The sequence below is a fragment of the Mustela erminea genome, chromosome 9 (assembly GCF_009829155.1).
Source record: "Mustela erminea isolate mMusErm1 chromosome 9, mMusErm1.Pri, whole genome shotgun sequence".
Taxonomy (NCBI): Eukaryota; Metazoa; Chordata; class Mammalia; order Carnivora; family Mustelidae; genus Mustela; species Mustela erminea.
In genome coordinates this window covers 6,049,477-6,056,813 of record NC_045622.1, presented here as the reverse complement: position 1 = coordinate 6,056,813, position 7,337 = coordinate 6,049,477, and the positions used below count along the sequence as shown (strand labels likewise).

At 39.4% G+C, this 7,337-nt stretch overlaps 1 protein-coding gene across 1 annotated transcript in view; it reads right to left on the bottom strand.

Moving 5' to 3' along the window:
* Positions 1–7,337, bottom strand: part of DDX10 (DEAD-box helicase 10) — a 273,486-nt gene that overhangs the window by 76,677 nt on the left and 189,472 nt on the right. The gene's annotated exons all lie outside the window — the stretch shown is intronic.

The window sequence follows — 7,337 nt, the reverse complement described above, 5'->3', positions numbered from 1 at the left end:
CCAAGAGAGTATTTTCTGAAAAAAACAAACAGAGGTTTTTTTGCAAAGTCAGTCTTCAGAGGTCCACAAATTAGTAAAATTCCTCCAATTATTTCAACTATTCCCTTCAACATATTTTTTGAACAACATGCCTTAACACTGGAAAAGGATGCAATTACACCCATAATAACCTGGTCTTGATATGTGTAAGCAGAAAAAAAAAAATTTTTGATATGACGGTGACCTTGAAATAAAAGACATTCTGACAAGGCTAATTTGATGAAGCATGTCAGAATAACCCCATTAGAAGGCAAAATCTTTTTTTTTTTTAATTAATAAGTATTATATGTAGAGATAGTGATGACTCTTGGTTTATTCTTACCACTTACGCAGAGCTGGCCAGAGCAATCAGGTTAGGGGCAGGGTGACCGTTTTATTATCGTAACGCAATAACAAAACAGGCAAAGAGTAATGGAGTTTTGCTGGTCTTCCTTGTACTTCAGCACGTCCCTGCATCAAGAGCCCAGCCAAATGTTACATAACCATGAATTACTTACTAACTGCTTCTGAAGCCTAGTGCAATTCTTACTCCATGATCTTTCATCAGTAAGAGCAATACAGAAGTTACTATTTCAGGAAGATTGTATTATTTATGAATATGGCTCCTTCTCAGGAATCTGAAAAGGAATCTAAGCTTGGGTATAAACTAAGAGTTATTCATATAAACAGGAAGCTACCTGTTTATTTTTGCAAGAATACAGCAAATTAACTAAACTCAAGGTTCACACGACTTCTAATAAAAAAATTTTTCTACCCTTTATTCCAGCAAGTGCTGACAATGGAACTCTATAGGAGCTGTAATAAAAGTAGAAGTATTTCAGTTCTATTTAGAGGCCAGCCTCACTTTGTAGGTCAGTCAACTGGGATTTAGAGAAGTAATTTACCCAAGTTCATAGACCTATTAAGTTTCTGAATTGGGATGATAAAAATAAGTCCATTTGTCAGCAATGCCCAAGTTCTTTATACCAAAACATGGCTTTGGTAACTAACTGACAAAGAAAGGCGTGTGTTTACCCAAACCAGTTCATGCTGGAACAAACCCAAGAAATTCTCAAGATAGAGAAACCCATAACCATACGTCAAATATGAAGACCTCATCAAAAAGAAACAAAATGAAACATTAATGAAAGCTCCATCCTAACACTTGATGGACTACTGTGGGAAAAAAGGAGAATGACTTTCAGGTAATCATAATTTCATTCCCAGAGAAAAAGTGAAACGTTGCATTGGAGGAAGAAAGCAAGAAAAGAGAACCAGTATGGCAATCATATTCAGTGAAAAAACAAAAGCTGGCCAAGAGAAAGGGGTAAAAATAAGATTAAAAAAACCTTCTGTAGCAGTGGTGTGATATACATCTATATCCACGAAGTAATTTATAGGAAACTGTTGACAGGCAGTCTAAAGTTGACTGAGACAACCGGTTCTTTGTAAGACCATGTTTCAGGGCATCTCAGTTTAGTTGGTTTTTCTTCTGGGGAGAAACAGAAAACAAACAAAAATTTCTGTCCAGTCCCCCTCTTTTGTTTTGTTTGGGTTTTTTTTGTTTGTTTTTTTGGTTTTTTGGGTTTTTTTTGCTTTTAAGCCTTTCCATCCTTGCAAATGCTGTCTCCAACAAAAAATTTCTTGTCCTGCATATGAATCTAATATGCTTAATTGTGAATAATATAGAGGTTCAAAGACAGTGAAATCTGGTACTTTGTCTTGGATGTTATTTTCAAATAGTAAGTAGATTTTTAAAAAGCTTTCCTTTAAATATCTTCCTTCTGCTGAAATAAAGGAGGAAAGGAAGAAAGGGAGACAAGTGGAAAAGAAATCACCAAGATACAAATAGAAGCAAGAAAAGGAAAAAGAAACATTAGCCAGCATCACCCGGCTGTGCCTTCAGCTTTCTGGATATGAAATTTATTTTCCTTGGGCTAGATTGTTTTACTTCAAACGATCAAATGAACTCTGCCAAATTTGGAAAGCTACAGCAAACAGCACATCAAATGCAAACTGCATTTTTCTCCTTTCCACATATCAAGACAAAACCCTCTGAGCCAGAGACCTACACAAGTATCCTCTACAGGATTCCCATGACAATGTTTACTGCTACACAGGTCGACCGGTTTAGATAATCAAATGTACACCTTTTATATATCAAATGTGCACAATGTAAGTTTACCTTCAGAAGGCACCTCTCCACACCTCCAAATCAGCCATGCATAACCAACCCCTCTTTGTTGTTGGTCATGAACACGAAAAATATCCAACACAAGTTTCCTTTATACAAATGTTTTACAAAGTCTGTTAAATTCTTCATAGCAACTATGACATAATAATAGGCTTCCAACTGTGCTTGAGATTGGGATATAGCATAATCCTTCTAAAATCTCAACAGGTCACTAAAATGAGTGTCCACCTGTGCTGTCTGTATCCCAAAGCATTACATAAATTTAAAGTACTATAACTTACTAGACTTTCCCTCCCAGAACATCTAGATCATAAAAAACAAAAGACAAATGGTGCTGATGAGTTTCAAAGAACCATGACAATAAAACCATATAATTTATATTCAAGTTTGCATCATACTTTAATCTGAGGACATTCTTTTGAAAATGCAGTACATAAAAATAGTCACAGGGCAACCAGGACTTCATCAACTTAGCCTTTTCACAATGGGAGCTAGAGAGCCTCAAGTTTTATGGGAAAAAGCAATCTTAGACATTTATCAAAATTTTCAGTGTTACAGAATGTTTTGATGGTTTACGAAGAGAACATGACAAGTGTTAACCCTCTGTCCTTTATGCTTATGGCTATCTGTCGAAAAAACCATGGAAGTTTTTGGAGGTCAACTGGACTAACCAATATGAACTAAGAATCCTCTTTTTTTTTTTTTTGAAGATTTTATTTATTTGACAGATCACAAGTAGGCAGAGAGGCAGGCAGAGAGAGAGGGGGAAGTAGGCTCCCCGCTGAGCAGAGAGCCCGATGTGGGGCTCGATCCCAGAACCTTGAGATCATGATCTGAGCTGAAGGCAGAAGCTTTAATCCACTAAGCCACCCTGGTGCCCCTAAGAATCCTCTTAATAACCAAGGGGACCTGTGACTTGTTTGGATGCAACTAGTAATGGTGGCAATATTATTTTAACCAAAATCTTTAAAAACCTATGATGAAATCTGCCACATTTTAACATTTACACAATGGTCTTTAATATGACTTTGCTACAACAAATAAAAAAGGATGCATTTTCTCTCTTCTGAAAGAGAAACGTGGTAGGAAAGGGAACTAATTTGTGGAGAAGCTCTTACATGCCAAGCATTAACGGGTACTTCACAAATGTTATCTTATTTCTCTCAATAATCCCAAGAAATAGCCCTCATCTGACAGAAAACAAACAAACCAACAAACCTAAAGAGTTTAAGAAACTTGCTGCAAACAGAGACAGGTTTTAATCCATGTATGAATGACTCAAAAGTCAATGTTGTTTCACCTTCCTAAATATTTTCTCCACCAAGTTAAACATCTACAGTTCCCCTGTAACCATTCCTTGTTATCTCATGACCTCAAAGTCCCCTCACCATTTGTCCACTGATGCAGCATAGCGCGAAGACAGCTTTGGAGTATGAGGATTTCCCTGGCATGTAAACTGTGCAACTTCAGAGAAATCACTTAACCTCTCTGACCCTACTTCTCCTCATTTGATGAAAGTAACAACTGTCAGGTAGACATGGTGATGACCAAGTACCCCCCAAACAAAGAATTTTTAAAAAGGTGACAATAAGTCAGTCTTCTAAGAGTCAAACAACAACATTAACATAAAAGGGATCAGAACAGAGATCTATAAATATGCCCATGTAGTACTGAGTAAATTATTAGATTGAACCATGTGAAACTGCTGTTCCCGTTCATGAAAAATTATCAAGTAGCAGTAATTTTTAAAGACTCAACCTAATATTTAACCTCAGCATGGCTCAGCCATCTTCATGTGCAAAACTGGGAGAACAACAGTACTTACACCACAGGTTTGCTGAGACCACGACACGATCTGGCGTACACAACACCCTGACTCACTTGGTCAGGGTCCCTACATCTAACAGGCTATGGTTACCAACACAAAACAGGCGAAGTCAGGCCTCCCCCTGGACACAGTCACGCAGCCTCTCTAATCCCAACATCCACCTCCAGTCCCCAACTAACAACAGTGATCCCCGTCCACCCCCAGGCAGAGACTGCAGCGAGAAGCTGACCCACAGAAGCAGGCCACTCGCAGGCACTGGCGAGCTCACGCAGACGGCCACTGGGCCACTGCTGTCCCAGGTCACAGCTGGCAGGATGCTGGCTGGGCTTTCTCCCTGTGGAAGCACTCGAATGTCACAGGCACTCTCGTGCACTTGTGTGCTTCACACACCGGCAGCTGCTAAAGGCATAAGAAGGTGAGCTTAAAAACTAGCACAACAAACTCTGGCTGAGAGACCCTTCTGACTTCACAACTCCTGAAACTATTCTGTATTGACAGAAAAAGGGCCACCAGCAGTTCTAAAAATTGGTATTGCAAGTACCTGCAGTCTTTTTAAAGCTTGTGACCACAAGCCCCTCTGGTTCCCACCAGGGATCTTCACTTCCAAACCATGACTCATTATACTCTCAGTGGAGACCAAGGCCTAAGATGCAGGAAGTGTAATTTTTAAAATACGTGGACTAAAACTTCAGAAAATATTGATGTGCCAACAGACAACCAGCACAGAGCGACCAAAATCAGCCAGTAACTGTTCTTTAAAACGGAATTAAAATGTTGTGCACAGGAATGAAGGCTTCACAGAAATACTGTCTCTTCTTGGCTTAGTTACTCCTTGAAACAAGGAAGACGATTTGCCCTAATACCTGTTCCTCGCTCAACAATTTTTTATTATGGTTAACTTTAGTTGTGGCATCTTACATGTATCCCTCATTAAATCCCCCAACAGTGCTGTGAAATTTTTTATCTTCATTTCAGAAATGCAGAAAGTGCTGCTTGGGTTTCAGTATCTTGCCCAAGAATTCAAACTCAGACAGTCTGATTCCAGAACCAGCCCAGTCATTCTGCTTTACTGCTGCTGATCAAGGAACCGGGTGACACTTTATTAATTCAGGCCCCGTTGCTTTGACACTGATGGTTGTAAAAAACAGTCCAGCTCAAATGAACTGTTCATCTATTGACTAAGGCTGGATCTGTAAAGACGTTATCTGTAAAGACGTTAGAAAGGGCTGAGCTACTCAACAGACAAACTATCTTCAAGCACCTTCAAACATGTGAGTGCCGATTCTGGAAGGAACTATCACTCTCACAGACAGCTCTCTGCCAGACAGCATGCTGTTTTTGGCCTCCCCAGATTTCCCTCAAAGTACAATTCACAAAATTATGAGCTTCAGAGTATCCCGATAGGCCCCAGAAGCTCTCTCATTCAAACTACCACGGAAGGCAAGGAGTCCCTTGCTTCCCAGAGAACAGGGTCTGACATGTTAGACCTTACCCTCATGAGACATTTCTTAACAGTTACAGTGTCCTTCCACAGGGCATTTTTGCTCTTCATCCCATAACACTGTTTTGGTTTCTTTTTCACAAGCTATATCCTCTTCGGCTAATCACCAATTTCACTGCACTTCCTATGGCTATAAAACATGGGAGTCTTTTCTGCAGCGTGAAAACACAATACAGTCACCTAAAGCAGTACCTCTTGTGATCTTCAGCAATCTCACAAATTAAATAGAATGTGTCCTCCTTCAGGACCTGCTAGCTCCAACATCTAAGAGAAACAGACCCTTTGGAGTTATCTGAATGAAACACAGTTCAGGTACTGGTTGATCCAATTTAGTCCAATACCTAGAGGGATAAAGGATTAGTAAAGTAACTTATTTGAGATTGGTGCTGTATAATCTGTTTTGATAAAACTACAATGACATCTTAACTTTCTTATAAGGCAGCTGTGACCAAGGACAAAATATTTAAGGGATGTTCTAGGTCAAACAAAATGCATAGGCAGCATAGATGGCAGAGCACATTAAGTCTGAGTCCTCCTTCTGAGTCCATCAATCATTTAACCTCTTTGGAAAAAGGTTTTATGAAAGAAACTTAATATCCTTTGTAAGGGCAATAGAGAAACAGATATGCAGACCACAAAGAATCTGTCCCCAATACAAGGTGTTCTTGGGTAAATAAAAGTTTTCTTGGGGCACCTGGCTGGTTTAGTCAGAAAAGCATGTGGCTCTTGATCTCAGGGTCAAGAGTTCAAGCCCCAGGCTGGGTGTACAGATTACTTATAAATAAAACTTTAAACAACAACAACAAAACTTAGGACAATGTTACAAGACAGAAGGAATAATAAATGAAGAGAAAAAAACAGTCCCATGATGGTCAGCTCCTCTATAAACAGGATGTTCAGTCAGTCAGGAGGATAAAAAAAAAAGTCTCCCTGAACTATCAGGCATAACACATCTGGGGATAGAAAACTCACTGTAAAAAGAAGGAAGGAAGGAGAGTACGAGTCTTTTCCCATGGGGACTGAGACAACACACTCATCCCTGATATACACCATGCTGCTCAGGGACAGATTGACCATCTCCTCGAATTTGACCTTCACTTAGTAAAGACATCCCATCTACCTACTTAGAAAAACAACATACTGAGGCTATAGTTTCCAATGGAAAAATATGGCCACTTAGTCCAAATTTAAATACCATAATAATTATGCTAACCCAAAGTGATAATGCAACATCTCAGGGTAACCTTCCACCGAATTAGGAAAGAGTCATAAAGAACTACATAAATACTCAGGATGATGTAACTGTGAGTTTTGCCCATGATGTTTACTCTAAAGCCTTCACTCACAACACTCATTTCAGGTCTCTTTTTGGCAGTGGCTCCAGGTTTCAAATGACAGCACAGCCCATCTGCAATAAGGGTAATTCCTAGTTTTCAGAAGCATTTATAGTATAGAGGCAGAAGGGATGGAAGTGTGAGTGACTGAATGGGAAGGAGAATGAGAGAGGGAGCGAGAGAGAGAACAGGAATGTGAAAATCCAAAAGGTGAGTAGGGGAGTTGAGAAGAAAAATGCACTCCATATTTTTGAGATAAACAACACACTTGTATTTGCACCCGAAAACACTGCTGATGGGAAATACTGTTAAGTATTTCCACACATTCAAACACACACACGCACACATACACACACCCTACCAGACACCACTGAGTACCACAATATACTCAGAAATTTTTCTAAAACAAGCAGAATAGTAATCATGCCAGAAATAATAGAAATCAGTTAAGAAGCTAGCATA